We start from the raw sequence: 23,010 nt of genomic DNA on the forward strand, positions 1-23,010 counted from the left end.
AGATAAGGTAATAAAGTATGTTTAGTTTTCAAATACGTATCTTAAATTAAGGCTCAGAATGTAAAACAAAATGTTTTCATCATATACTGAATACACAAACAAAACTTTATCAGTAATGCTTAAATCCAGAGCAAGAGCTTCTAAAGAAACTTTTTTGGCCACCAGCAAGGTCAAGGCTCATTAACAATTATCGACTCACTACCCACTATTTCCCTCCTCCCAGGAATGCTTTGGGAGAACAGGTGACTCTCGCAGCATGTTCTGAAGTTGCCAAATGCGGCATCTGATGAATTGAAGTGTGTTACAGAGCACAGGTCCCCCCCCACTGCCAGCCTCCTCTTATCAGGAGGGGGAGTATTAGCTTGAATATCTGACAGTCGCGTGTGCCTGGGTGTCACATGGGGAGAGGCTGTCTCTCAAGGTAATAGGTCAAAACAAGCACCTTAACCTTCACCCTGAAATCAGTTGTAGTGCAGTATGGGAGCTGGAATTTCTATTCCACAGAAAATTTCACACTTCTAGAAAAAAGTTAGTTCTAAGTTGGAACAAAAGTTCTGCCGTGCAAATTTTCCTGTGAGAGAGACATTTCAATACACTCTGTTTCTAAACAATTGAAATGGAACGCTGAAAATTTCTGGTGCAACCTTCCTGTGCATCCAAGCTTTATGTCTCCCCAGGCTTCTACCTCCCAGGCTGGCTGTTGAGGAGCTGGGGAGCCTGAAGAGGTAGGCAGGTGGGCAAGCAGGCACAAAACCCGCCTGAAGTTGAGTTAGGATGGACACATTCCACGTAATGTTTAGATTCTGTCAAGTCAGCCTTTTCCAATGGAAAAGTGTTACAGTGGAAAATTTTCTGCCAGATTTAATCCATTAGTAGCCAGTGCAGATTTGAAAGTATCAGTGTAGTTCACACAGACTTGTACAGTCTGTTGCCCCGTGCTTTCCATAGTTAGTTGTGTATACCTCTCATCTTGTTCTTAAACTGCAAGCTCTTTGGGGGCAAGGGCTGATTTTGATGTGTACATAGAGTAGTAATAATAGACTGTAGTAATAATCTACATTAGTTCAGTTTTCTAAATGGTTTGAAGGTGTAGCCCCATGTACACTACACTACAGTAGTCTAACTTCAATGTGACAAAGGCTAGGATAGCCATAGTAAGGTCACAGCTGGAAGAAAAGGACGTAACCTCATTGTAAAATATTAATGATAAGAAACAGTCCTGGCAATTGCTACCATCTGGAAATCTAGCAATACCCCCACCATACGAACCTCCCAACAAATGACAAGATGTCGTTAATCAGGAGCATAGGAAATGGTTGCAATTATGCCTCTAGTTGTTTCTCATTCCATCCTAGAACTATTATCTCAGTCTTAATCCAGCCAGATAGCCTTTATTAATGCCTCATTCTTAATTTGACATCAGATAAATCAAACCACTGCATCTTTGGAGGAGATGGAGATAAACTGCCTGTAATCAGTATACCTACAACTCCACAATCTGTGCTTTCTCATTAATAGCCCCTTCTCAATGGTCCCATTAAGTATTGCATTTAAAATGTAAAAAGTGAATTATACAAGCTTATTTCCAACTTTCACTGTCACACACAAATACCCAATCTTTATCTGGGAAGGTGAGGGGAAACTTCACAGCCCTTTTAATGAAGGTAGAAGGCAGTTATACAAAGATAGCAGTGTTATTTAGGAAAAATAGTTTCTGGGTTGTCTTAACAACTGGAAATTTAAAATTGTTTGGAGTGGAAAACATTTACAAGAAGCTCCCTGTTTCCTACACAGTTCTGTAGTTAAAGCAGGGTTTCATCAGAAACCGTACAAAGGTGAATTTGTCAGGTGTAAACAGAGCCTGGAAATACCATGATGTAACCAGTCTATTTCTAGCATGATAATACTTAATATTTTTTAGGAATGGAGGAACCAATCAGAATGAAATAAAATTCAGACCGTTTGTTATAAGAGCTTTCAAAATATGTTTTAGTTTTTCTTTCCATTTTGTTTTGGGTTGATTTAATTTTTTGCACTCCATTTCCTAGGTATGTCCAGGACTAAAGGCCAAATCCTGTTTGCTGAACTCATCCTATCAAAGTCACTCTGAGTTTGTGGGAGTACAGTATGGCAAGCAGGATTTGGCCCTGGAAGTGGGAAAAATCACCTCTGTGCAGATGCCCAGGGCAAGCCCTATGAACCAGTTGTCTTCTAATAGTGAGATTTAAGTTGTGCGTAGGCTTCATGTTAGTTGTCTGAATTAGGAGGATTTTTACCCCACGAGAGAAAACTGTTCTTACTGTATTTCCAATGTAATTGAGAATGGGAAGTACTGTAATTTTCACAAGGTAACCTGTCTGATTTCTGGATTCAAAAGTTTGGAATAACACCAGATAAGCATCCATGTTTGCCTATTTAACTGAACTGTTTTTTTTTCTCCCAGATTTTATGCTTGTCATTAATATTTTCCTACTATTTTGTATTCATTGTAGCCTGCATTAATTCTTGGTATTTGCAGATTGGTAGTTCTGTGGTTTACTTTACAGTTTAACACAATTTAAGCTGTATGTTTTTATAAAAACAGGAACAGCTAGACATGTTAATCAGCAGAGTCAAATGATTTTAGGGACTCAGAAGTCTTACTATGAATTATTGCATAAAGCCTAGCTTCTTGCATTTGGAATCAGAGTAGTGGATTCTCATTCTCAACCTGAAATATGTTTGTTGGATAATCCATCTTATTAACCCTTTTTTATATAGCGAAGTTCAAGTTTCTTAAAAATTGTAGTCTGTGTGTGGCACAAAGCCAAGACTGTAGCTAGAAAGCAGACTGTTTCTTTCTCCTCTTTGAGACATTGTGTGCTCAGGACACAATGCAGGTCATTAACACAGTAGCTTGCTGATCGCATTGCAGATGTAGACACCTACAGTAGTCATTGGATAAACAGATTTTCCATTCTCTTGTGCTCAGTTTCTTTTTGATATATTAGATATATTTGACCCAAGAGATTTTTAAACTAAAGAAAAACAAAATTGAAAATTGCATGCTGATAAGTAAATAAACACACTTACATCATTGTAGTTTATTATATTCCAGAGTATATATTCTGATTATTTCTTCATCTTTCTTGTGTTTGCCCCATCAACCTTACCTGGCAATCTATTTCATGTTCTTATTATCCTGTGAATAGAACAGGAATTCTCCACACATCTGGTATGACAAGAGTAACTGACCTTGATGCTCATCTATTTTTATTTCACATGACAATTTTTTATTTTTTTTGTACAAGGGCTACTACCAAGATATTTTTCAGAATTTTATACTTGATTCTCCTCTGATTCCAGTAATCCTTAGGATTTCAATGTGGGGACCTCTTTCCTTTCTCTTTGTCTCATTCTCTGTGTGTGCATTCTTGATACAATATTTTTTTGGCTTTCAGTTGATTTCTCTTAGTACAGTTACTGACATTTTCTGATTTGTGTACATGATCCTCTATTTCTGCAGCTGTTCTCATTAACACCAGCACAGTAGCAGTTTCTTTCTTTGCATTAAAAAAGACAATGTATGGCCCAGTTCTGTTCCCAGTTACTATGCTTTAAATGAGAGCAGTATTTAGCCCGTGTGTTTTTGAAAGATGTGGGCTTGACAGCCTTTTGAGACTAAAGTTATTATTCATGGAACAAGTACAGTATGGGTAAGAGCAGTGGCATCTGTAAAGCATTACTGTTAACAAATTTAGTGTATATTTATCAATAATATATGGAATTTTATATCTTCAAAATACTCTGTAATATATTGCTTGTAATATCGCTACCTTGTCCTGCATCCTATAAAAGGATACTCCTTAGCACTTTGTCTGCTGGAGGAAAATCTCCACCAAGACATACGAAGCCTGTGGTTTTGGAGTAGAAGGAACTGAGCTCTCTTATGATCATGCTATCCTGAGTGACCTTCTTGTGTGGAGATACAATCAGGGCCGGTGCTAGAGTTTTTCGCGCCCTAGGCGCACGGCCATTTCGCCGCCCTGCGCGCCGCTCCCGTGGCTCCGGTGGACCTACTGCAGCCATTTCTGCGGAAGGTCTGTTGGTCCGTGGTTCCGGTGGAACTGCCGCAGCCGTGCCGGCGGGAGGTCCACCGGAGCCACGTAGGACCAGTGGACCGTCCGCAGGCATGCCTGCGGCAGCTCCACCGGAGCCGCGGACCAACGGACCCTCCGCAGGCACGACTGTGGCAGATCACTGGAGCCGTCTGCCTCCCCCCCCCGGCAAAATGCTGCCCCCCGAAAATCCTGGCGCCCTAGGCGATTGCCTAGTTCGCCTCAATGGAAGCGCCAGCCCTGGATACAATGACCATGAATCACTAAGAGATGTAATGTCATGAATCTTAAGACCCCTGTACTTCAGTTTCTGCGGCCTCTCTGTTGAGAATTGTAATGATTGTAAAGGGTACCAACCAATTTATCTAGGTTGTGCAGTTTGTTGTGTTTTCGATGCTGACTAAGTGGCTTCCTTGCATTTGTATTTAAAGGAATCCTTCAGGGGTATCTTTGCCAGCTGGAAGGATCTTTTGCTGAAGGGTTCAGAAGTGTTTGGTTAATTCCTAAATTTGAAAAATGGCTGCTGCTAGATGTGGAACAATATTACTTTTCACAAGATTTGGAAAATGCTTTCTGATTTGATTGATTTCTGTTGAATAATGGAACTAGGTCAGCTCTGCAGTACTGGGTATGCATGAAAGTCTTTTCACCTTTCTTTTTTCCTCCCTTTCCTTTTATTTCTGTTCTATTTATACAGCTGTTCTGTATTGATCATTTGATACACAGTCCAATAGGTTGCTGTTTTTTTGTTTATGTTTGTTTCAGTGGGCTTGAATTAGTAGTCTGTGTGTGTTGATATTTTAATTATACAAATTGTTATGGTGCTTTCAGTATGTTAATAGTAACAGACCTTGTGACCACCAGTTGGAGGATATTGCTGTAGGGATTGATTCTTTTCACACTTACTAATGGACATAACACTAACAGTCTGAAGTCTCAGTTTCAGAACCAGAACCCAGGCTGGACAGTTTAGCCATTTCTTTATACAGCTTGGGCCTTTGATCGCCAGTCTTCAGGAACAGGTAGTCAGCAGATAATGACCCACTCCTCAGGGCTTAGCTTCAAAAGGCTGGGTTTTTGCATAATTGGAGGAGGAGAATCTGCATTAATGTCTCTAGATATTCTCCAGGAAACCCACTTAACAGTTATTCTTACTAAAGTCCCTGCTTCTCTGCAACATTTCCAGTATAGTCCTTTGAACTCCCAGGTCTCACGTCTGTCACATCTCCTCCCCCTGGAGGTTACACCTAATCCTGGCCTGCAATGATACATAACCATTCATTTAATACACTGGACCTCCGTGTTACTTAAACTTAAATCAGGTCTCCAAAGATGTGGCCGGACATTGCCTTATCTGTCTTACTCAGTATTACAGCTGAGGCCAGATTTTCAAGAGCCCAGAATGTCAGCTGCTGAGCATTTATGAAAATCTGACCTTTATTAGGTACTCAAATTAAAGCTAACCTCTCTAAAAATCTGTTCCTATTGGTGGGTTCTGAGCACTTGAAAATCTGATCCTGACCTCTATGGAAAATGTGGCCTGTGGTGTCTGTTTCTGGCTGTTGCATAGATGCCAGGAGTAAAGATTGTCAGAGCCTGGATTCCAGAGGTCAGCTCTCGTACTGCAGGTACAGGATACAAAGGCACTAAACAGATTCCTGCTACCCAGGGTATTTTTGGTGAGTGACTATATACATGTGAGGAGAAAAGGAGAACTGGATGTTGGTGTACTGATGTCATCTTGTTCAGCACTGCCTCTGAAGCCCCATACTGCCTCCCTTCCTTTCACTGGAGGAAGACATGAAGCTTCCGGGGTTGTACCAGACGGTACCAGGGCCTCAGCCTGATGCAATACCCCTCTTCATTCCCTACTTGAAAGCCTTCTATAGAACAATAATTGTTGATAAATGGTGGATAAGACTTTTGCTCATTATAAGTAAAGGTTCACCTATACAGTTTTCAATATAGCAAGGTTTTAGAAAGGTCTTGCTCACCTTGTCTTTCTGTGGCTGGCTCCAGATATGGTAAAACAATATACAGTCCCATGAGGAAGGAGCAAAAGCTATTTCAAGTCTATTTTATTTGAGTTTTATGCCCAGAATTGAGCATTTCTCCTTTCTCACTGATGTGTGTCCAACATATTAAAGGAGAATTTAGATTCTTATAAAGCAAACACTTGAAATACTTTCCTGGGGCTCATCCCAAAATGCTGACGCTCTCACCTCTGCAACTTTGATTTCACCTCACACACGCACTGTATACAGAGGAAAAAATTGCATCTCGAATGAGATCACAACACACGATCCTCATTCTGAATATTACTTCTTGTTTCATCAGCTCAGTTGGCTCTAGCACACAGAAAAGTTTTAATTTCCCACATCTTCATGGCAGAATATTTTAAGCAAGGACTATTCAAGCCTTTAGGTCATAGGAAGTTTTTTGAACTTATATGTTCTATAGATAACACCAGCAAAGATTGAACATCTTTCTTCGTTGAGTGGTGAGGAGTAAAAGAAAGTGTTGAAATGTCTTGTAGTGACATGTAATCCACACTGTTTGTATAGACTCCACCTCACCCAAAATGATGGCTACCCAGAAATAAATCTTTTCCTTTCACACCATTGCATTCAGGTTTTTGATTTGTCTGTCTGATCCTGAATGAGGGATAGTGTCCCGTAAACAGTTATCTGAGAGGGCCTCATGTTTGTAGGCCTCCCTACATCTGTATACTTGGCCTGGGTATAATATAGAGCGAGTGACTTGCAAGTTCAATGTGTTTAGCAGAGTTCTTACTGGCTCAAGCTGAGAGAGGCCCCTTTTTGGCTAATCAGCTGGAGCTGTTGCCTCCAGAGCAGGAGAAAGCCAGTTTCCATTTTGGCTGTGGCAGAGTGAATGTGGGCTGGAAGAGGAGGTGGTTGTAACAATCTGTGCACCACCTATGGCAATATATAAACACCAGTAATTGTCTGTCTCACTCACGCAGTCCAACCAGCAGTTTAAAAAAAAACATAACACCTCCTCAGTAACAGGAGTAATAACAAATTGTCATTACAATTAGGGAATAAGTACAGAAATTCCTGTGGACCTGCAAATAGACATTTATTAGCAGTGTATTATTTTTCATACTTTCTTAGGATAATAGAAAGTTATTAATATAATAGTACAGTAAAAATAACACCTCAGTGAATTTTGCTTTCTGATGATATGAGGGTGACTACCTATTGGTTTATTATTGCTTTTTTATTTCTCAGGCCTTGATATGGTTTCTTATTTGACTGCGGCTGAATGGCATGTCCAATTATTTGGTGTTTGTGTAAATACTTCACTCCTGTCCACAGGCATTAGTACCATAGGATAAGTATGAATCAGGAGATTAGTGATGACTTATACAGCTGTTTACCTCTATATCAAATCTCGCCAAGGTGGTAGCTCCCAAAAGATGTTACCATCTCACTGCTGTTATGGGTCAAGTGGGTGTTTTTTTAGGAACAAAAAATACCTCCGCAACTGTTAGCAGCCTCAGCAGTAAGCAAGAGGCTAAATGGAGTTACCGTTCTGGCACATTCCACGGTTTTCCCCATGCCTCAGATCCTTTCCCCTTCCATGTTTACAAAATTAGTCTAGGTAGCATGGACTAGTTAATCTTTACCTCTTTTTGTATAAGTCTCATGTTCCCCACCTCATTCAAACCAAAGAATTTGTAAGACCTTACAGAGGGTCAGAAGTTGCATCCGTCATTTACATATCTCTTCTGCTCTGCTTTCTAGGGAGACAAATCCTGAGGTCCTTGCACAATTTACATACATTTTACATCAAACTACCATTGACTTCTTTTTCTTAATAAATACTGATCAAGGAAGTCAGTATTTGGCTTTAAATGATCATCCAGCTCAGGGCTTTTGCCCCAACTATTCCCTGTACCTATGCTGCTCTGAGATGTGTATTCCTCTTGCCATCTCATTAAAGGACCTAGCCCAGTGGTAGGCAGGGACTTGCTGGTCACCGCTTCCCACAGCTCCCATTGACCGGGAACAGCAAACCGCAGCCACTGGGAGCTCTGGGGAGCCGTGCTTACAGACGGTCAGTGTCAGCAAAATGTCTTGCGGCCTGCAATCAGATTATCCTGATGGGCCAAATGTGGGCTGCAGGTTGCCCACCACTGACTAGCCCCTCCTGAACAGGGCAGTGTATAGCCTGATGATCCAGATTTGTCAGCTAGAGATGCTCAACAGGTTTAGCCTTCATGCAGATGTGTTTCCTTATGGGGAATGTTGCTGTCTAGGATGCTCCATGTTACAGCTCTTACATAGTTCTGTCTTTGTTTCCTGATTAACCACTGTACATAGAAAATGTAATAAATATGATCGCTGTAAATAAACAGCTCTTCTACGAACAATGCAATTTCTTATTCACATGCACACAGCCACTTCCCGAGCCCCACCCATCAATTAAAAATGCTCTTTAAGCATCTTCCACTTTGTTTGTTCCCCTTTCAAAAAAGCAGCAACTCTATTATCCACAAATGGACAAAAATATTTCAACTTTCAGAGGTAACACTCTTTCCCCCTCTCTTTGGAACAAGCACCATTTAAGGTCCAGTCCAAAAAGCCAGTGAGACAAAGATTGTTTTATCATTCTGACCACCTTGTCAAAAATCTACCACCCATCTTTTGTGTAATGTACAGACAAAGCATTGCACACCTGATTTACGCTTTTACAATTTTCTATGGCTAAACTTGGTCTCTTAGTTGAAGAAAAGTCTACCAGCTCCATAATAAATGTGAGTATTAGCTGAAGAGATGTAGTTCCAGTATTGCTGAGGGAACCTCTACCTAAGCATTTAAATAATAATCCAGAAATAATTTTTTTAGCCAAGACTATTCCGAAACTTTGTAATCAACAATAAGAAGATAGAGGCCCTGTGAAACCAGCTGATGTCATCTTGTGTTCTGAATTATAATCACACTGTCCTGGTATTGATTTTCTTTATTTGCATACCATAGCTTACCGTGGAATTTTTGTTCTTCTATTCCATTATCATTCAGTTTTATGTAGCAAATAAGCAAGGCTGAATCAGTGGTGTAAACAATGAAAAGATACAACGGATGTGTGTTTACAACAGCAGTGTTTGTTTCATATGGTTTAATTAGTCAGGGTAGACATCCAGCCTGTGGCTTTATCTTTGTAAAATATTGATCCAAAAACTGGCAATAAGGTCTCGAAAGCACTTAATATAGGAAATCACTCTCAGGTCATGAATAAAACTGTAGGAAGATAGAAAGCCTGTCAGTCAATCTGAAGATGAGCTCTATGTAGCTTGAAAACTTGTGCCTTCCACCAACAAAAGTTGGTCCAGTAAAAGATATGACCTCACTCACCTTATCTCAGTCAATCTGACTGCATGGCTGAGTACAGCACGTTCTGTTTCACTGCAACTTTAAATTGTGCAACCAAAGAAAAATAAGCTTGTTAAAAGAATTTCTGTATCAGTATCAATAAAAACATTCTATATTAGTAACTTTAAAAAAAAAACATTTGTAATGATTAGGAGTAATGAATCTGGTATCAATCCAAGGCAGCAGGTCCTGAACTTTTTATTAAGGCAACCTACCAACTTCATTTTGTCTTTTTTGGGGACCCACCATTGTCCCATAGTCCCCTTGCTGTCACTCTCCCTGCCCTCTCACCTCCTGAATCCCCAGCAGGCCCTTCCCTCCCCATGTGCTGGCCGCAATCGCTAGTAGGCTGCTGCTGCCTGTGCTCACTGGCTCCAGCTGCTTCCTCTGCGCTGCTGCTGTCACCTTGATCCTGCTCTCCACGCCATTGCCTGCTTCCCTGGGAAAGAAAGAGCATGGGAGGGCATGAGCACCTCCAGGGTATGCACAACTCACGTAGACCTTTCCTATGACCCGCTGGTAGGTCATGACCCACCGTTCAGGAAACACTGATCTACGGCACAGAATTACGTAACAGCGCTGGATAATTAAACTCAATACATATTTTACTGTTTTATAGTGAAGCTAAAATCATGTTGAATCCCCACAAACTATATATTATACTAAACATAAAGGCTGAATTCTACTTTATTCATAAGAACCTCCACTGAAGATGATGGAGATATGGTTGAGATATACCTAAGTAACTGAGAGCAGAATCTGGCCCTTAGAGTTAAGCCTGAGTAAGTAGGCATTTAAAATGTGTGTATATCTTGGCTCAATCCAATTCCCGTTGCTGTTAGTTGGAGTCACACATGCACATTGAGGGGAGAATATGGCCATAAGTATATCTGTCCTGGGTACTGCAGGAAGACAAGAAGATGCCAGGAATGTGATTTAACTAGACTGGAGCTTGAATAAGTTCCACATCTGGAACTATCTGGCAATAATTCATCCAATGCAGGTCATCCTTCCTTTGTGCCACCTGCTGCAAGACTCCCCCGCCCACCCCCGCCCCGGTTAACCTGGCCTCAGTGCCATTGCTGGGATTCCATCACCCTCCCCTTGTATGAAGGTTAAGGGGAGAGGTGGGAAAAAGGGATGATTGTGTCCTCGCTGACAGAGTGTTAGGGACCCCAGCTTGTTCCCCGCCTTCTTTAGGAGATGTCATCCTCTACTCTCCTTTCAGTTCGGGTTTGTCTGGGAGCCGGAACCCCTATTATTATTCATTTATTTATACGTATCGAACAATTACCTGCCCTGGGCACCTGCCAAGTTACAACATAACTTCCCTACTGGGTCCTCAGGCTGCTGAGAGTGAGGTGAAAACTCACTCCAGCCTGGCCCATCTGTCAGGGAGGAAAGTGTCCTTCCCAGCCCTAAAGAGGCAACTACCATGATGCCCACAGCAGGACTCAAAATACCCAGCCCTACTGTAATCCTAAAGCGGGGAGATGGGTGAAGTCCTTAAAGGGAGCAGCCCAGATAAAGCCCCCTCTCACTTGGAGGCTGTGGAAGGGGCATTAGCAACCTATACTATACCAAGATTCAATAAAATGAGGTAAGAGAAGAGCTTGAGCTTTAACTGAATTCACTTGAATGTGTAGCTATAAATTTGTTTTCATTTTAAACAGTTTTGTGGTTTGATTTTTCTTTTAGATTTTTTTTTTCAATTAATTGCTGTCTGGTACCCAGAGCTCCATTTTTATGGTGCTTGGAAGATGCTTGGGAGTGAGCAGTTTCGGTTCACCATCACTGCATAGATCTTTGATGTGATCCTTTGTAAATAGTCTTTCTAAGCCGTTACCAGATGTTGTGTCGTGCTGCAGAGTGGAGCCACTATAATGAACTCCTGTCTTCTAGTTGGCCTATAGCTGTGAACGTGTGCATGATCTTCTAGCCAATTTTAGATGTTAATGACCCGAGTGTTTAACTTGTATTTATTAATATCAATAAAAGCTGATCCCCATTACATCTAATGCTGGCAAAGAAAAAATGACAACAGAAATTTAAGTTCCCTTAAGTTAAATAACCAACACTTTCTATTAATTGATTTATTTGTATGATCTAAATGTTTTAACACTTTAAAATAATTTGCTGTATTCATTTTGAATGTGCATTCTTGCTGGGAACTTGGATGGTAAGTGTGAGCCCAGAGAAAATAGCATGCTGGTGATTAATGCAGCTCTAAAACAAGGAGTTTACAATAGTAACCCTGAAAAACTGTAATGTGTAGTGCCAATAGCTTTTCATCTCTGGCCACTGATTCTAATCCAGCCCATTTGGCTAAATATCATCATGACTGAGCTGTATGTTGTGAGTTGGCTGCTTCAATCCAGTTCCTTACTGAGATGGTGTCTACACCAGAGCCACTACTAATTGGGGTCCTCATTATTAGTTTAATCAGAAAGGCAAAGGGTTGAATGAGATTTGAATCTAAACTACTCCCTCATTCCTAGGGGCAGTTGCTCCTGAAAAGGGTTGAGAACTTTAGGTGTGGTTTGTATTGACTGAAATTCTATGAAGGAAGTCAGACACATAATGGTCCCTTCTGGTTTAAAAATGTATGTGGCCAGGTGCTCAGTGGGAGGATTGAAGCCAATGAAGCTGAGTGTGGAGTGGGACTATAAGGCTATATCAAGACGGTAGCTTATTTGCAAGGATTTCCCACCATTGTTAACACTGGTGCTGGTAGAAGCAGAAACCCTAATGGAGGCAAAGTTCCTGTGGATGCCAGCCTTTTTAACACAGTATTGTCAGAATGGGCTGATTTTTGCACAGGTTGTACCACTACAATATTGAAATGTTTGTGTTACAAACACTGCAGATGAACACATTTTTAAAATTCCCCAAAGGAATAATAAATAAATAAACCCAGTAAATTTATAGAAACACTGAACTTGTATTTTTATAAAACTGTGTATTTATCAGTTTTTACCCATCATTGGCCTTGTAAATACTGTACTCTTAAGTGCAAAAAATGAAGCTAATGCAAGGATGAGGTTGCCAGGTTTACTGTGCTCTTTAGTGTTTTTGTAGTACAAATATTTTTCTATCGATGCTTTTAGCAATCACTTTTATAAACTTAGTATCAGAGGGGTAGCCGTGTTAGTCTGTATCCACAAAAACAACGAGGAGTCCAGTGGCACTTTAAAGACTAACATTTATTTGGGCATAAGCTTTCGTAGGTAAAAAGCTTATGCCCAAATACATCCATTAGTCTTTAAGGTGCCACCAGACTCCTCGTTGTTTTGATAAAGTTTTTCTTCCAGTGTGGTATTTATGATGAGAGATACGTGGTTTCTCAGTGAACTACTCTTTCTGATTTAAATCTTTGTAGCTGTATCTCATTCTTTTTGTTCTATCCTGTGTCCATTATATTCCTTCAGGGTCAGTCTTTTGAAGAGCATAATGACCAGTGTATTACAATATGTTTTTGTGGAATAGTTACATTAGGTGAGGTCTTATTTGGCAAAGTGAAAACTCTTCCTCTCTGATTTATTGTCTGTCTCTCTGGCAATACAACCAGCTATTTGATTTTACCACAGCTGTGCATAGCTTACAGCCTGGAAGGTGAGGTTTGAAGGACTGTTTACTTAGTCAGTAAGCATGTATTGTACTTTAGCATTAGCAGACATTTGCCAGTTAGGCTACGTTAACTTTCATTTATCTATGAACTTTTCAATAATCGTGGCCTCATTTCTTCCTTAATCTCAGCTATGTATGCTTTAAAACTAGTGTTTCTCAATTTTAAGAATCTGTTTCCTTCCTGTTACTTGTATTTCTGATTCCCGCTTTGTTTACCACTGAAATCTGAATCTAGATCCAGACAAATCTTCATTATATTAATTTGTAACTAGATATAGAGTAATTGTTAGGCATGGTGAAGTCTGTCTTTCTCTAATTTCCAATTGTTGCTTTATGATAGACTGTTCTTTTCTTGCACTATTGGACTAGCAGATAATCACCATTTATTGGAGAAATCGCCGCTCTGATGTTCATAGATTTTTTTTTTACTTCCATAATTTTTTAACATTTATTTTTCCTTCTCAAATACACCTACCCCTTCGATTTACCAAACCAGATTATATGTTAAAATACTAGCTCTGTATCTTTGATCCTGTTCTTTTTTAAAAGATGTTTCTGATGCCTCTTCTATCGGTTACTGTACGTATCAATAGTCTATACTCTGTAAGTAACTGCACATTGTATCTTTAAGGCTTCACAAATTTAAAAGATTATCTGACTATTTGATTTGATTTCACTTTATTTACACACACATCCTTTTTTCCCCCAAATTCCAATGCTTGTGAGAAATACCTGTTCAATTTGATCATTATGTTGCTTGAGACCCTTTTCAAATCTGTTGACTTTATGAAAAATGTAGTGTCCTGCATGTTCTCCAGCTTTATGAGCTCTGGGGTTTGATCTAAATTCCACTGTTTGAGCTACACTAGGCCTACTTCAAATTTCCCGATACTTTTAGTTGCATAAAATACTCTTCATCCTGTCATGAATTATTTTGTACTGTTGCTATCTACTGCATTCCAAGATTGAGTCAAGTGATTTCTTTGTATACTGTAGTCTATAAAGCCATTTGGAATTATTACAGGTTAAAGAATAATGATATCTCATTTGTCATATATGATTCACTTTCTATAGCTATTCAGAATAGTTTTGGATGTTGCTGATACTCAGTAGATTGCACTCACCTATAGAAATACGTTGCTTCCTCAGTTCTTCCATAATCACTATCCTAGTTAATTTCACGGTCCTTGAAATTTTCATAATTAAACTTATCTCTTAATTAACATGATAGCTTATTTCAAGGCCTCCTTGATCTACATTAGTATTTCCTGATCTGATCTCTTATCTTGCTCCAAAATCTGTCACTTTGAGTAGCTGCTTGTTTTTTACATTGATCTAGGTTGTGTCTGTTGCACTACATACAATACAGCATATCATCCTTTTATTTTTTTTAAATTTTTCAGCCAGTCTTTATCTGTAACAACACACTTCCTTCTGTTCTGTTTTTGTTTATCCCTCTTATAAATTTTGTGTTGATGTTTCCATATGCCAGTCAGGTACCCTTTTTAGCTCAATTCGGTTACCCCAGTTAGTTCTTATTAGGCCTGTCAAGTGATTAAAAAAATTAATCGCGATTAATACCATTAATACCATTTATTTTCAATATTTTTGGATGTTTACTACATTTTCAAATATATTCATTTCAATTACAACACAATACAAAGTGTACAGTGCTCACTTTATATTTATGTTTGGTTACAAATATTTGCACTGTAAAAAACAAAAAAAATGTATTTTTCAAATCACCTCATACAAGTGCTGTAGTGCAATGGTTTTCAAATTTTTTTTCTGGCAACCTAGTTGAAGAAAATTGTTGATGCCTGCGACTCAGCGGAGCTGAGGATGAGGGTTTTAGCGTGTGGGAGGGAGCTCAGGGCTGGGGCAGAGGGTTGGGGTACAGGGGTAAGGGCTGCAGAGTGGGGCCAGGAATGAGGGGTTCAGGGTGTGGGAGGGGGCTCTGGACTGGGACGGGGGGTTGGGGTGCAGAAGGGGGTCAAGGCTCTGGACTGGGGGTGCAGGCTCTGGGGTGGGGCTGGGGATAAGAGGTTTGGGGTGCAGGAAGGGGCTCTGGGTTTGGGGGGGCTCAGGGCTGGGGTAGGGGATTGGGGCACAGACTTACCTATGGCGGCTCCTGGTCAGTGGCGCAGCCTGGATGCAGAGGCAGGCTTCCTACCTGTCCTGGCACTGCAGACCGTGCTGCGTCCCGGAAGCAGCCAGCAGTAGGTCCAGCTGCTAGGCTAAGGCACGCAAGAGGCTCTGTGCGCTCTCGCCCGCAGGCATCTCTCCCCCGGCCCCAGCTCCCATTGGCCGAGAACAGGCTAATGGAAGTGCAGAGCCAGTGCTCAGAGCGGGGACAGCGTATGGAACCCCGTGACCCCCTGCCTACGAGCTGTACCTGCTGCTGGCCCTTCTGAGGCGCAGTGTGGTGTCAGAACAGGTAGGGACTACTAGTTTTTACTGGCCAGCTGCCAGGGGCTCTGGGTGCTGAGCAAGGCGATCCAGTGCCTTGTATTCCATGACCCAGTACTGAGTCATGACCTGAACTTTTAAAACCACTGTTGTAGTGCAATCTTTTTGTCATGAAAGTCGAACTTACAAATGTAGAATTATGTTAAAAAAATTGCATTCAAAAATAAAACAATGTAAAACTTTAGAGTCTACAAGTCCACTCAATCCTACTTCTTGGTCAGCCAATCACTCAGACAAACAAGGGTGGTTACAGTTTGCAGGAGATAATGCTGCCTGCTTCTTGTTTACAGTGTCACCTGAAAGTAAGAACAGGCATTCACATGGCACTGTTGTAGCCAGTGTTGTAAGATATTTACGTGCCAGATGCGTTAAACTTTCATATGTCACTACATGCCTCAACCACCATTCCAGAGGACTTGCGTACATGCTGATGACGGGTTCTGCTCAATAACGATACAAAGCAGTGCGGACTGACGCATGTTCATTTTCATCATCTGAGTCAGATGCCACAAGCAGAAGGTTCATTTTCTTTTTTGGTGGTTTGGGTTCTGCAGTTTCCGCATCAGAGTGTTGCTCTTTTAAGACTTCTAAAAGCATGCTCCACACTTTGTCCCTCTCAGATCTTGGACGGCACTTCAGATTCTTAAACCTTGGGTTAAGTGATGTAGCTACATTTAGAAATCTCACATTAGTACCTTCTTTGCATTTTGTCAAATCTGCTGTGGAAGTGTTCTTAAAACGAACATGCACTGGGTCATCATCCGAGACTGCTATAACATGAAATATATGCAGAATGCTGGTAAAACAGATTAGGAGACATACAATTCTCCCCCAAGGAGTACAGTCACAAATTTAATTGATGTATTATTTTTTTTTTAATGAGCATCATCAGGAAGGAAGCATGTTCTCTGGAATAGTGGCCAAAGTGTGGAAGGAGCATATGAATGTTTAGAATATCTGACATGCAAATACCTTGTAACACTGACTACAAAAGTGCTATGCAGACACCTGTTCTCACTTTCAGCTGACATTGTAAATAAGAAGCAGGCAGCAGTACCTTCTATCAATGTAAACCAACTTGTTTGTCTTAGCGATTGGCAGAATAAGAAGTAGGACTGAGTGGACTTGTAGGCTCTAAAGTTTTACATTGTTTTGTTTTTGAGTGCAGATACATAACCAAAAAAAATCTGCATTTGTAAGTTACACTTTCATGATAAAGAGATTGCACTTCACTATGTGTATGGGGTGAACTAAAAAATACTATTTCTTTTGTTTATCATTTTTACAGTGCATATATTTGTAATAAAAATAATATAAAGTGAGCACTGTGCGCTTTGTATTCTATGTTGTAATTGAAATCAATTTTGAAAATGTAGAAAAATATTTAATAAATTTCAGTTGCGATTAATAGCATTTATAACAATAGAATATCAATTAATTTTTCTCAGTTAATTGCATGAATTAACTGAGATTAATTGACAGCCCTAGTTCTTATCTGGCTTTCAGCACTTGCACTTCCAGTTCTGCATTCTTGTTTTAAATACCTTGCTTTCCCCTCCTACTTCTCTTTCCCTCTAGCTTTCTCTTTTGTTTTTTTTCTTCCAGCAATGACTAAGCTTCCTGTTATCCAACTCCGTCAATTTTTCCCCCAATATTCTTTTCATGTTGAGCAATATTTATTTGCCAGCAGCTTCCTTTGGAGTTTTCCTACTCTGTCTCCGTTGTATTTCTGCTCTTTTGCCAGTTACTTTTTATTATTAGCAGACATTATGTCCATGCCTATGTTTGTCAATTGAGCTCATGTCTCAGAGTGAAGAAGAAAAATAATAATCTGAAATTATTTTTCCTATAAATTCACTGTCTCTCAGAAAAGACTGTCAAAGGATATTTTAGGAAAACTCAACTTTCAGTCTCCTGAAGATATTACACTTTGCATTTTAATATAACAGATCTTTCGTCGTCACTATGTTTTATATACTCTGTCTCCAGTGGGATTACTCAGATGTGTAAAGTTACTTGTGTGGAGTAGTTTGCTGGACCTGGTCCCCAGAATGCAACTATGGAGTTTCGACTGTGCATTCTGAACTTGCTGTTTTCAGCGTTAACCGTCTTCAGGACTTTACAGAAGTCTGTGTGTTGCTGGACTTTTTTTTTTTTCTTCTCCTCACTGCAATACTGACTTCGTGTGGAAATTAACACCTTTTAGCCTCTTAAATTATCATAAAACCCTGGCATTTAGTAAAATCCTCATCATTTTATTATAAAACTATAATAAAAATTAGAGGTAGCTTTCTGAAACATAGAGCTGATCACAGGAGATTTAAACTAGGAACTTAATCACCATAAGCACTTCTTGGCGAAAAATAAGAATGAAAGTCTCCTCTGCACACAAAAGATCTCAAGCCTAAAAGCTCAGAGAATTCACTCAAGCTTTCTCCACTCTGGAAAATGTGCTAAGGATAAAATTCTTTCTTGGTGTAATCCAGCCGTAGTTGAAATCAATGACAAAATGCCACATTGTTAAAAGGGAGGACAAGGACAAGCTACAAAAAACAAAGCAATAATCAAGATACTGTTGATGAACTGTAGTAGTCAGAAAAAAAAATACAGAGAAACATCTGTATCTAGAATTGAAACACGTAATTTGAATTATGTGTAACTCTGTGTGGCATTAATGAACCTGTGTGAAACTCAGTATGTCTTCATGTGGTTGTGTATCCCATAAATTTTACTTTAAGTTTGGGGTTTCAACCAGCCCCAAAACATCTGAATTTCCAGCTGGTTTGCATCAAAATCAGATGCAATATAATAATTGTTGAGGTGCGGTTTTGCTGTAGAACCAGAAATAGGCCCACAGTTCAAACCCCATTTTGTAATAAAACTCAAAATCGAATCAATTTTAATTTATTTGGGAACATTTTGTTTAGACATGGAAAGAAGACTACTGTGCATAAAATATCTTCCAAAATATTTGTACACTCATCTAAAATACATTTTTGAGAACACTATGTGCAGAGAAAATGTAAACATAGCACAAATATATGCATATAGTGGAAAGGAGCCAGATTATCAGCACCACTGCAGCATCCCAAAGCCAACTCATTCCAGCAGCTCAAAAATGAGCTTAACTAACCCCTCTTTTGGGGAATCTTTGGGGTGTCGACCTACCATAGAGGCTCCTATATACCACTCCTCTCCCAATGCAAGGGTTGTGATCAGGAGAAAGGACCTGTGGTTGGAGCATCTCTATGCAGCCGTGGGCAGTCAATATAAGTTAGAGTAGCCCCGTCTTAGTGCAGATCAGTTCAAGAATCCTGGTGCCAAAAATGTGTTGTAAAGCCACCTTTGCCCCCCTTCTGCTTCTGTTCTTGTGAGCACTGTTCATTCCTAGATTTAGCAGATTTGCTGATAGTCCCTGGAGAGCTGGCTGGTCACATGGTGCTGGTTGCCCTCGTTTCCAGCTGCTCCTGTTGATGACCAGGCTACTCACTGCAACAAAGAATTGTGGAGGGCTGTAAACAAGGAGCAGGATTCAGCCTAGCGATCTCTGATAGAGGCAATTGCTACATAAGAAGAGACTAGGAAACAGGAGATGCCTTGGGACTAATGGGAGTACAGCTGCCAGCCACGAGTGGGATAAGACTGTCCAGGTGTGGAAAGAATGAGGTAGCTGGGCAGGATGAGTAAATGGAGAAAAGTACCAGATAGCTGAACAACGTGTCAAGGAAAAAAGGGGTTCCAAGTGGAAGGAACGTATGTGGAGAGGGATGTAAGCAGAAGAGGACCAGTTGGTAGTGAAACATCTGCAAGAGAACAGGTAGGAGACCAGAAGAGGTGTGAGAGAGCAGGATGAAATGCTGAGCAAGGCATTAATGACAGATGCATGTTCAACATGTTTTGAACATTTTTTTATTCCATGTGATCCATAGATATGGTTGCCACAGGGATGTTATGGGAGGGGAGATAGTCAACAAGACAATCTCTTTAAGATGTGGTCCGTTCTATGAAAATATTTGAGAAGCCCTGATTAGCAACGCAGGGTAAAAGTACAAATGCCCGGTGAAAAGTACATAGCAGGTGGTCAAAGCAAAGTACAACCAGGAACTGATAATGTTTTTATGTACAAAAGAAAAAACCTGGTGTCTCTGCCTGTCAGAAAGACTTGGGCATATTTTGATTTAGCTCTAAGATCACGAGCACAAATCTGGCCTAGACTGGTAGTGACTGAAAGTTGATGCTGTTTGATAGCTGGCTTCCATGTGCAATGAACTGATAGCTCCGTCCAGTTCCGTCAGCTGACAAAATCATTTACAGCCTTAATTGGCCTCAACCGGCACCTTCGTTGGCAATCTCAGCAAAGACTCCGAAGACTGAACTGGGCATGGAGACCAGTGGTGGAGCTTGCTGATGCTGCCCCTTCATCAGAGGGGATTACTTTCCAGAGCTTAGTCGAGCCAAGATTTGACAAAATAGCTAAGCATATGCATATCTTTAAGCCTGTGAGTTCCATTGACTTCAATAAGTCTGCACTCACACTTAAAATGAGGCATGTGCTTAGATACCTTACTCACTTAGAGCCTCCATGCACACAAACGCCTATTGATACCAGGGGAAGTTTCATACATGTAGATGGAAGAGACTCCCTAATCAAATTTACAGTTAATTGCTTTGGAAAAGCAAATGTGCCTGCCATTCCGAATGTATGTTTTCATTAAAATCAACAACAGCAAATAACCTAAGTAAAACAGAGCTGTCTGGGGTATAAATATAACACGTGGGAGAAGAATAAACAAGTTATTTTTGTCTATTAGGGATGACCATGCATAAATGACTCGTGGCTCTGCTTTGCTGTGCTACTTATGACTTATGCAGTCATCCCCAGCATGTAAAAATAACTTTTTTATGCTACCCATTTTGTGCAATCTGTATTACAAGATGATTATTTTCTGTTACAAATGTTATTTTGCTTGTTTATGTCTTACTAACTAAATTAAAATGGTTAACATGATCAGACGTTTAAACTGTGCTGTCACTGCATAGCGTGGGGGACCTGTGCCACATGACAGAACATACTCCATTGGCTCTGCAAAGAATTCTTCACATCAGCTAAGAAGTTCCATAGACTTAATGCAGAGAATCACATTTGAGCACTGTTGAACCATTGGAATCCAGTACTATCTTCCAATTGACTGTACTATCTGCTCTCTAAAAGGAAATGCACTAAATTATTGTTTTCAGCAACGTGCTTAAGCGTGTAGTTAATAATATGGACAATGAAAGTTAGAACAGTACTGCAACTTCATGAATAAGCAGGATAACGTAAATGTTGAAAGTGTGCCTCCTTGGAGTTAACGCAGTCTAGGGTTTATGTTACGCAGCTGACGTTCATTCACCCAGGCCCAGCAATAACTTCTAAGTGTATCGATAGGTATTTGATGCATAATTAACTTATCATGCCATTTCAGTGCAGCTAATGGGTGTGGTTGGTACTCAGCACTTCTGAAAATCAGCCCACTTATTTAGGAGCCTAACTACAAATCTTAACCTGAATTCATTGACTATGAATGGCTATAGTAATATTTAAAAATTCAGTTTACTAGTTAAACAAAAGGAAAATCCCATTTTGAGAAGTCTTGTAGAATTTAATAGCAAATTAGATCTTTCTTATTTAAATTAACCTACAGAAGTTAATAGATTATTTGTCATAGCTAATTTCAACAACATGATCTTCAGTTTCTATTGGCTTCCTTTCTTTTTTAATTCCGTAAGACTTGTTCATAAAGGAAGTGAATGTTTTGAACATATTACAGCTTCTTACGTGGAGATCACATTTTAGATGTAATTTTTATCAGTGTTTTGCTTACACAGACATACCTTTCTTAATACACATTTTCTACATAGCTGCATAAGAGCATTTGCCTTCACGTTATTCGTTGCTAAGCAAGCTAAAATATATGCAGGTATATAGTTCAATTTTGGCTAGAGTTTGACTGGCTGCAGATTTCAAATATGGTCAGAGGGAAACCCTTCCTTTTGACTATAAAAGGTAATAGCACGAGTCCTTGTAATTTGTTATTTGTAAACTTATAAATAGCTGTTCTCTGTAGGTATAGTAACCAAGAATGCTTTGGCTAGCATTATGCGAGGAACTGCCTCCCCAGAGTCTGCTCTGGCTTCTGCTGTTGCTGCTTCCATTTTTGCTGGCCAAGGAAAAGCTGCTGACTTGGCATCCTTTGCAACTGATAGTATTGCAAATATTCAAGACATGAGTAATGGGTGACTTCTGGATCTTTACCAGAGCAAGAGGAAGCCGTCTTCTATCTACTGAAGGTAAGGAACAGAGATAGCTAATGGATGTTGGTGCGTGGCTAGGGCTTATTGAATAATAGTCTGAGGAAAACATCCAGACTCTGTGGAACAGCTTTTAGGGTCAGATGGAAGGAAGGAAGTCAAAACAACATCCCTCAGGCTTACAATTCGAGCTTCCTTTAGAGTGTCCTAACTGATGTTACACAATCCCATCTGGGACAATTTTATTTACATTTAGGCAAACTGGGTGAAATCGTTGTCCCTGAAGTTTTTGACTGACATCAACAGGAGTGTTGCCATTACTTCAGTAAGGCCAGGATTTCACACACTGTCTTTATTCCTCACAGAGTTTACAGTAAGTTGCCCAGTCTGTATTTCTGTTTTTTTTATTCAAACAAGTTACATTCTGATACCCTGAGATTAGATTATCCTAACCTTACTCACTATAAGTAGAACTGTACTTTTTTAACTAGTCCCATTGAAATCATTGGGCCTATTTGAAAAGTGCTGACCTCTTTATGGTGAGTGAAGGTTGCAGATGCTGTCCCATAGGCATGCTCTCCCATCCTCGCCCTTTTCTGTAGCAATTTCTTTCTTTCTTTCTCTCTCCTCCATCCAGCACCTTCCCTTCCCCCTCACTTTTCTTGTGTTTTGCTGTCTTGCACATTTTTTCAATCCTTCACTCATCCATGTCCATCACTCCTTTCTTCCCTCTCTGGTCTCCTCTATCCCCATCAGTCCTTCCATCCTTTTCGCCTTGTTTTTTTTTCCCCACCTTCACCATTTTCTCTGTAATTTCCCCAGCTTAGTGATTAGTTCTTCATAGCCACATAGCCATAACAGGCTCAGGAGGCTTCAACAATTAGGTCCTTTTTGCATTTCTTATCAGCTCACCCCAAGCTCCCTGCATTTCCTAGTGTGCTCTGTTTCCAGGTGTCTTAGCACGGTCCACCACCTACCCTCTCTTAACCATCACTAGCTTTCTCTGCCTTCTCTCAAGTTTCTCTCTCTCCCTCTCTTGCCTAGACAAAATCATACCCAGCAGCCTCTCCTCCCAGCCAAACATCTAGGTTGCTTCATCTTTCCTTTCCTTGTGTTGGGAGTGGGTGTGT

The 23,010-nt window shown here is 40.2% G+C and overlaps 1 protein-coding gene across 16 annotated transcripts in view; it reads left to right on the top strand.

Moving 5' to 3' along the window:
• MBNL1 (muscleblind like splicing regulator 1) overlaps positions 1–23,010 on the top strand; it is a 192,583-nt gene that overhangs the window by 65,611 nt on the left and 103,962 nt on the right. For 2 of the 16 annotated variants that reach the window (XM_050966031.1, XM_050966032.1), the window contains exon 2: positions 21,888–21,919. The exons of 13 other annotated variants lie outside the window; for them this stretch is intronic. The gene's annotated coding sequence lies outside the window, so the exon portion shown is untranslated. Of the gene's footprint in view, positions 1–21,872; positions 21,920–23,010 lie in introns of those variants that run through there. One more of the 16 variants, XM_050966033.1, reaches the window with a different exon arrangement.

This window comes from Gopherus flavomarginatus, chromosome 8 (genome assembly GCF_025201925.1).
Source record: "Gopherus flavomarginatus isolate rGopFla2 chromosome 8, rGopFla2.mat.asm, whole genome shotgun sequence".
In the NCBI taxonomy this organism is placed as follows: Eukaryota; Metazoa; Chordata; order Testudines; family Testudinidae; genus Gopherus; species Gopherus flavomarginatus.